This window comes from Crocodylus porosus, unplaced genomic scaffold, assembly GCF_001723895.1.
Source record: "Crocodylus porosus isolate Cpor-Errol unplaced genomic scaffold, CroPor_comp1, whole genome shotgun sequence".
Lineage (NCBI taxonomy): Eukaryota > Metazoa > Chordata > Crocodylia > Crocodylidae > Crocodylus > Crocodylus porosus.
The window spans coordinates 14,796,497-14,803,889 of NW_017728951.1; the positions used below are offsets into that span (position 1 = coordinate 14,796,497).

Consider the following 7,393-nt stretch of genomic DNA (forward strand, 5'->3'; position numbering starts at 1 on the left):
GAACCAAGCTAGGACGTAGCGGCATAACTGAGGATAGATGACCAAACCAGCAGCCCCAGGCACTGCCTTTGCAGTGGGCCCATAAAATAGCTGTCACCATACCTGGTGCTGGACATACCACTGCAGCTGGCAATGCAGCAGCTAGTATTGCCCTGGGCACAGTGCTGCCTTGTTACATCTCTGTCGGGACAAAGCGATAAGAAGCGTGCTTTTATTTCTGCTAACTTGGATTTCCTCTTTCTCCTGCTAAAGCCAAGCAATCATCTCAGGTGGAATCAGGCACTTGGAACCAGCTTGTCAAGATGTGTGTTCCCATTAAGGCACTTGAATGACACGACCTGATTTTTTCAGTAGTGCTTAGTGTGCAGCAGCTCACTTTGGCTGCTTTATTCAGATGACTAACTGGCAGTGGAGATCTGGTGCCATGTCCTTGGAAGAGCTTTGAGATATGCAGCTCACTCCTCTGGCTATTCTGATGTTTGTTTCAAACCCCAATCAGTTTGGTTCCTTGATAAAAACTGACAGTCTATGAAGGTGTTTTGGTTTATTTGATCTTCAGGCTAAATCTTCTCTAAGCCCTGGGACAGTCCTTCCTAAGCCACATATTGTTATAGTGTATTAAGATCATGGCAACCATTCCCTGACCATGTGGAGAAGTAACTTATACAAGCAAAGGAGTCCTTTATCCCATAGAGCTTATTAATTTGAGTAGTTGAGGAAAGAACTTTTGCTGGTAGAAAGCTGTATCCCCACTGGGGAGCATTGCTAGTATAATAAAGTCATTGCGATCTAGATCAGTGGTGCTCAATCTTTTCTCCTCATGGGCCAAATGAGCAGTGCCTCATCCATCCGCAGGCCAGATCCAGCTGGCGGTCCTGATCCAGCACCTGGGGCAGGTGCAGTGGGCATCATCAGGCCACATGGAGGGGTGTGGAAAGAGGGTTAAGTGTCACTTCTGACACAACTGGTATATGGCACATATATGTATATCCATAAGGAGCTCAGTAAGAGAGTAAGTCTATGCAACAAGGCCGCTAAACAGGTGCCAAACAATGACAAATTTCAGTCACTAGCCAGCTAGGTTAGATGTAAACAGATAGCTGAGAGGGGAAAGATTCCTCCCACATGGGATTTATTGGCAGTATAGATTTTTTTTTAAGTTCCCTGGAAAAGAGCTATTACCAGGGATGTTCTCACTCAGTCTTTTTTACTAGGGCTGTGCGAAGCTTTGGTTGCTGATTGTGATTCAGAGGAGATTCGGCAGCCGAATCTCCAAACACGGATCAAATTGGGGGACCAATAAAAAGGTCCAAATTGATTCAAAGCCTCCGAATCAATTTGGAGATTCAGGAAGTCCACGCTCGCCACCACAGGGAGCAGGACCTGGACTCTCCACTGGTAAGCAGGGGGCGGAGGGGACTATGGGGGGGGGACCCCTGCCAGGCCCCATTTTCTTCCAGCTCCCCCAGCCCCCTGAGTGCCACCCAGCCCCATCAATGGCTGCTCCACCCAGCCCCAGCATCCTGGCACTTCAAAAAAAAAAAAAAGCCCCACGCTCACCAGCTGCTGCATTGGCCATTGCGGCCTCTGGGTGCTCATGGCACAGTCCATGATGCAGTCCCCCTGATGCAGCGCAGGGCAGCGGGGATCACCCTCCCCACACACACACCTGGCAGGCACTGGTGAGTGCAGGGCTTTTTTTTTTTTTTTTTTTTTTTAAAGCGCCAGGATACTGGGGCCGGGCAAGGCAGCCATTGACGGGGCTGAGAGAGCGGGCGGGGGATGGGGCCTGTTCAGTTTGGAGATTTGGTCGATTTTAGTAGTGGCCAAATCTCTGAATCACACAACCGTAAAGCTGGCAAGTCAATCAGCAACACAGAAGTCCTTCACTTCAGGAAAGCTGACTTTGACAAGCCCAGGAGGCTTGTCAGTCTCACGCCCTAAGGGACCATGACCCCAGGGAGAGGGGAGTTCAAGAAGAGCGGTTGCTCCTCAAGGGAGTGATCCTCAATGCACAAGCTTATTCAATTCCATCTTGGAGGAAAGGCAGCAAGAGGGCACAGCAGCTCCCCTGGGTCTCCAGGGATCTAGCAGGCCTTCTGAGGCTAAAAAGAAAGGCCTACAAAGGATGGAGGATTGGATTCACCTCCAAGGAGGAATATTCTGCACTGGTCTGGTCCTGCAGGGAGCAAACCAGGAAAGCCAAGGCTGCAACTGAACTCCAACTAGCTTCGAGCATCAAGGACAATAAAAAGTCCCTTTTCAGATATGTGGGGAGCCGGGGGAAAAGCAAGGGCAACATTGGACTGACCCCTGCTGAGCCAGATGGGGCAACTGACATCTGATGCTCAGGAAAAAGCCAACCTATTAAATGGGTACTTTGTGTTGGTCTTTAATCAATCCCATTGGATGCCCATGCCTGCTATGGGACAGGGAGGTCCGAGTGAGGGAGATCCCCTGCCCTCCATTAATGCTGACCTTCAGGAAGGAACACCTTGAGAAGCTGGGTACCTTCAAGTCAGCCAGCCCTGACGATCTGCACCCCAGGGTACTCAAGAAGCAGGCAAGCATCATAGCCCAGCCCCTGGCACAGATCTTTGAAAACTCCTGGTGCTCTGGTGTAGTGCCTGAAGACTGGAAGAAGGCCAACATGGTGCATATCTTCAAGAAAGGGAGAAAAGTGGACCCGGCTAACTATAGGCCCATCAGCCTGGCTTCTGTTCCAGGGAACATCTTAGAAAAGTCTATTAAAGAGGCCATCCTTAATGGACTGGCTGATGCCAACATCCTAAGGGATAGCCAGCATGGCTTTGTTGTGGGTAGGTCTTGCTTGACCAATCTCATTTCCTTCTACGACCAGGTGACCTATCACCTGGACAAGGGAGAAAAGATTGATGTCATTTATCTTGACTTCAAAAAAGCCTTCAATCTGGTATCCCATGATCACCTCCTGGTGAAACTGGCCAATTGTGGCCTTGGGTCCACCACAATCTGCTGGCTGGGGAATTGGGTCCCTGGTCGGACCTGGGTGGTAGTAATTGATGGAAGTCAATCATCAGGGTGTGCTGTGACCAGTGGGGTCCCTCAAGGCTCTGTCCTTGGACCTATGTTGTTCAACATCTTCATTAATGATGTGGACATTGGAGTCAGAAGTGGACTGGCCGAGTTCACCCATGACACCAAACTTTGGGGCAAAGCATCCATGCCAGAAGATAGGCGGGTGATCCAGGCTGACCTGGACAGGCTCAGCAAATGCGCGGATGAGAACCTGATGGTGTTTAACACCGAAAAATGCAAGGTTCTCCACCTTGGGAGGGAAAACCTGCAGCACCTTTATAGGCTCAGCAGTGCTACGCTGGCTAGCACTACAGAAGAAAGAGACTTGGGGGTCATCATTGACCACAAGATGAACATGAGCCTGCAATGCGATGCTACTAAAGCAACCAAAACGCTGGCTTGCATCCATAGATGCTTCTCGGGCAAATCCCGGGACGTCATTCTCCCCTTGTACTCGGCCTTGGTGAGGCCGCAGCTGGAGTACTGCGTCCAGTTTTGGGCTCCACAATTCAAAAAGGATGTGGAGAAGCTTGAGAGAGTCCAGAGGAGAGCCACGCGCATGATCAGAGGTCAGGAAAACAGACCTTACGATGACAGGCTGAGTGCCATGGGGCTCTTTAGCCTGGAAAAGCGCAGGCTCAGGCATAATCTGGTGGCCACCTATAAGTTTATCAGGGTGACCACCAGGATCTGGGGGAACATTTGTTCACCAGAGTGCCCCAAGGGATGATGGGGTCGAAAGGTCGTAAACTCCTGCAAGACCGTTTCAGGCTGGACATAAGGAAGAATTTCTTTACTGTCCGAGCCCCCAAGGTCTGGAACAGTCTGCCAGCCGAGGTGGTTCAAGCACCTACTCTGAACACCTTCAGGAGCAAATTGGATGCTTATCTTGCTGGGATCCTATGACTTTCCTGCCTTTTGGGCGGGGGCTGGACTCGATGATCTTCCAAGGTCCCTTCCAGCCCTAATGTTTATGAAATCTATGAGATTTGGCCAGATTTGGCCAGATTGATTCAGGACAGTGATTTGAATTACTGAATCAAATTACTGTCCCCCAAATAGGCTGAATTCGAAATGAATACTAGCCGCTTCACACAGGGCTATTTTTTACTACCTTAGTCCCTTTTCTCCAGTAGTCATGCTTCTAAGTGGCTTCCTATTACAATATCCAGTATTGCAAATTGCAATAATCCAGACTGGTGATTCAGTGATCATCATCTGATTTTCTTATCGGCTGTACACAGAAGCAGATAATTCTGTTGCAATTTGTGACAAAGGCAAGTATAGGTGGGGCCTGAGCAGAAGGAAACTGCTGGGATCCTCTTAGAGATCGCCCTAACCTTTAAATCAGCAATATGGGGTTGTGGTTTGATTTCTTCCTCTCTCCCTACAAAAGAAGCTGATCGGTACACAGAGAACTACATCAGGCCACATGGTCATCTGGAAACACATTTCTCTGCACTGGCTTCCAGAAGTCTTGCTTCTGACAGCATAACTACATTGAGCCATCCTATTTGGGTTTCTTTCTCCATAATGTCACATCTGCCCTCCAAGGGGCATTCCCAAGCTCTTACCTGGGAGTAAGAAGTACATACAGCCTTAAGTTGTCCTGACTGACACCTGAATTTGATGGGTGTGGGGGTTGATACATTTTTCTCATGATCCTTCTCCAAAAGCAGAGACCCCTGGACCATCATCGAGCTCTTAGCAAACTGGAAGTGATGGTGTCATGATAGTGGTGACCTGATGATTTCATGGTGTGCCAGAAGGTTAAAAGCTCTGAGCACAGAGTCTCCCCCAAGCACAGATCCAAAAGGAACAGCCTGGCCCAAAATGTTTGTAGTGTTTGCTCTAGTTTAAGACTTTAACCTTGTGTATTCACTTATATTCAAATACAACTGTTGCTAATTTTATTCTTTGTTATTGGAGAAAACCCCCCATATTTAATTATTAGAAACGGAGAATCCATAATATATTCAAAGCTGTGAAAACTTAATCCTGGATAATTTTTACTCGTTGAGAAAGTCATTATGACTGAGCTATTCTTTCAATCAAGAAGACCCATTTAGTTTATTTTTAACATTCCTTTCATTATGTTATGAGTTTCTGAAGGATAATGAAATAATTGCTTGTCTCTTTGATTGATCTTTGTTTTGAAAGGGAACTTTAATAGTGTTATTTCTAGAACAGGCTCACAGTATAATATCATTACAGAAAAACACAAAATTAAAACACATCAGCATGCATGTTCGAATAATTAGACCTAAGGTCCCAGTCAACAGGATGGATTCTGTAGCCAGAAGTGAACACTAATGTTTGTTGAGGAATTTATATTATTTATTAAGTACATTGTAGCAGTACCCTGTAAACTGGTGCCTTTCCCAAATGTCTCTGAAAGGCAACCCACACTAGCATGGGGAAATGAAATGCAGCTCCTTCTGGCATGTAGAAACACTGCCATTAACAATGAGGGAACAAGAAGTCAGTTTTAATCTTCTCCTTGCCTTGGACAGAATCATTCTCTCCACAACCTGAATAATCTTGACCTAAAGAGTCCTGTTCATCTCCCTTGCCTTATGTTGGGGAAACAAGCCTCTTGCCCTAAATTATCACAGCATGGTTGAAAAGGAACGAGCACTTGGTAACACGAGTTGGGTGTTTCAGGCATTTCTTTATTAGCATGTATGACAGACAGACATTTCATCGTTTGTGGAACAGAATATTTTAGCAAGGAGCTTCACGGGTTCTCGGCTTCCTGTATTTATGTCCCATTTGTTTACAAGCCCCCTGTTCACACCCTAGTCGAGGCCCTGGACATAGAGTGGAGGCTGTAGTCTGCAGATTGCCAGTCTCAGGTATCCTAGCAGTGTCTCCTGGTGATACTTTTCCCAATTTAAAATAGTTTTGGGCAAGATACTCACCCGGCCCATGTTGGCAGAGGACCTGGCCCAGTGTTTGCACTTTGTTTCAGAACAGATACCTGTGCAGGGGAAGACAAGTAAATACATATTTTATAGGCATTTTTAACTGCTAACATAAAGGTTCGGGAAACATGCAGAAACCAGTTGGGTTGACTTAATTAAGGCTTCGTATCGACTACCAGGTACAGTGTACGATTTGTTCAATTCCATATATGATATCTCTTTGAGACCAGGCTGTGCCAAGGGACAATTTCACTACGTTTTGTTACTTCACTTGCTTGTTTTGCAGGTTGTCACATGATGAGTTATCCACCACGGTAACCAGTTTGCCGGAAGAGAATTACAGAACTCCAGCAAGAACGGAGAATCACAGCTGAATGTAGTGGAAAATAATGGATACCATTATGCTACTAGACCACACTACTGCTAATGGATGCTATTTCCTTTGGGACACTGTGTAAATAAATATGGTATCAGAGCACACAGAGATGGTAAAAATTGTCACATTCAGTACAGGTTACTGAAGTGGTGGGATTTTAGGTACAGATCCATGTAAGATGAGTATGAGTTAACCTTTCTTAAGTTGCTTATCTTTTGATAATTGTAATGGACCATTTCTTGTCTGATATTAACCACAGCTGTTGCATTGGTTGGATGTAAATATATCTTTTATGAATTGTACCTTTTCCAACCTTTATTCAGCCAGGAAACAGGCAGAGTCCCTAAGGCAAAGCGTTCATTAGCATGCGAACAGAAACGGTGCCAAGGAGAGTATGTTCAGACATGCAATGGTAGGTGAGGGCGTTTAGTAAGACTCCAAGGTGTGAACAGTAAAACTTTCTGGCTACTTACTCAGTGTTTGTTCCAAAATTAGCACATGCCGCTCTCATAATTTAGGCAGATTAAAAGACTTTTTTATAATACAGGCAAAAAGTAGGGATCTACACAGATTAGAAGGAAGAAACCAAATTGGTGCAGATGCTTATCCTTTACACATACGGTGTAAACCTTTAAAATACACTTGTATTTCAGTACTGATACCTGGACCATAAGGTCCAGTAACACACAAATATTTAACACATGGTCTCATAACAAGGGTAGGACATCCCAGTGGGGTCCCGCAGGATTCAATCCTTGAACCGGTGTTATTTAATATCTTCATCAGTGATTTGGATGAGGGTGTGGAGAGTACCCTCTCCAAGTTTGCACATGATACCAAGTTATGGGGCAAAGTTAATACACCTGAGGGCAGGAAGCAGATACAGGCTGACCTGGACAGGTTGGATCAATGGGCAGAACAAAATAGGATGCATTTCAACAAAGATAAATGTAAGGTACTCCACCGAGGAAGGAGGAATCCCTAGCACACCTACAGGTTGGGGATGACCTTCTCAGCAGCTCAGAGGCTGAGAGAG

At 46.1% G+C, this 7,393-nt stretch overlaps 1 long non-coding RNA gene across 1 annotated transcript; it reads left to right on the plus strand.

The window, feature by feature from the left end:
* Positions 1-1,310: 1,310 nt before the first annotated feature.
* LOC109323926 lies at positions 1,311-6,829 on the plus strand. Its single transcript, XR_002104783.1, has 2 exons — positions 1,311-1,398; positions 6,268-6,829. It is a non-coding gene; the product is annotated as an uncharacterized LOC109323926 (long non-coding RNA).
* Positions 6,830-7,393: the final 564 nt, after the last annotated feature.